This window comes from Lupinus angustifolius, chromosome LG02 (assembly GCF_001865875.1).
Source record: "Lupinus angustifolius cultivar Tanjil chromosome LG02, LupAngTanjil_v1.0, whole genome shotgun sequence".
NCBI lineage: Eukaryota > Viridiplantae > Streptophyta > Magnoliopsida > Fabales > Fabaceae > Lupinus > Lupinus angustifolius.
In genome coordinates, this window is record NC_032010.1 from 5,479,605 (window position 1) to 5,481,154 (window position 1,550).

A 1,550-nucleotide genomic window follows, 5' to 3' on the forward strand; every position below is an offset into this window, starting at 1 on the left:
CTAATGGCGTCTATGAGATGATGTTCCACATCTAGGTGCCTTCCTCCTTCGAGTTGGTTGGACTCTTAGTTGTTGTTATTGTGGTTGAGGTTTTCTTGCTTGTCCAGTTCCACCTCTAACCAGTTGTGGCTCCTTCTTATCTTCGTCGTCATCATCTTCATCATCTTCGTCATAATCTTCAGCTTGGGAAGGCATTGTCGGCTGATAATATTGTTGAGAGTTGAATGCCAATAATGGAGTATTTGAAGTAATGTCGAACATTGATGGCATTCCTCGAAATTGTAAAGAAGATTCTAAGTGGGAGAAGGAGTAGTCACACATTGCTCTGAAACCTTCAAACTCAAAGGGTTGTTGTTGTAATGGTGCGGGATTCTAAGTGGGAGAAGGAGCAGGAGTTTGAGTGTATACTTGTGGATAAGTATTAGTTTGAGTTTGATTGTCATAATGGTGCGGGAACTCAGGCGTAGCAGGCATGTGAAACTGTTGTGTAGGAGGAGCTTGATAAGTAGTTGAGGAGAAGGCAGTTGGAAATAGTTGAGCAAACGCTTCCATCATCTCATTGTAGTTTAGGTAGACATCATTCAGTGACTGCAACAGATTTGGAAACACATTTATAGGAGCACACCGATCCTGAATCATTCTATTAAAATTGTACATAAAAAAGTGGAAAAAATTAGAATAATGAATATCTGACTACAATTTAATATAAATTAGAAATAGAAAAATTAAGATTCTTACCGATTCGGCCGAATATGCTCCGTCTAGAGAGATGTATTTCTTAGTTCTTTTTAAGTACCACTACATATACTGCAAGTTGTGATACAAATGTTGGTCATCGTGAAAACCATTTACCACATAGTTTTCTCGGTTATTCTATATTTGAATCCACTCGTCATGCTTTTGTGGCAGATGTAGTCATTTTTCCAATGTAGATCTACTTGTGTTGTTTCTCCATATTGATTGGATCTTTTGGGATAGGTTGTTGTAGACCAAACTGCCTCATAACCCAATCAGTAGCATGCCATTAAACAAGTGCAAAGTAGATGAGTGGCACACGTGCTCATGCTATATCAGGTATCGGGCCCATATAGGTAATGTTCCTATATGAGGTCCAGACAAACCAAAGTCGTGGATCTCATCCACGAGATCCATAAAATATACACCACTTCCGTAATTATTTCAAAATGTATACTAAATGTGTGATAGTGTAGTTTGACTATACTATCCATATAAATTTTCCAACTATATTGGGTCCCTTTTTGTTAGTAACCAAAGGACATTGTCCTTTTTCATCCAAACATAAGTACCAGTAGGCACACCATACTTTCTAATATAATATGCAATGGAGGTATGGCTATGAGTGTCACAATAGAAACATGTACACATGTGAATATGTAACTTTTTATGAGTATGGGCTATATGTCTCCTATATGGCCTTCTCTTATTAGTGGGGGGTTTATATCATATTCCCAAATGGTTACCAGCATCTCTCGATTCAGAAAGTAATGTGTCTAGATTAACTCTACTGTAAGTGAGCTTTGCGAGTTTTT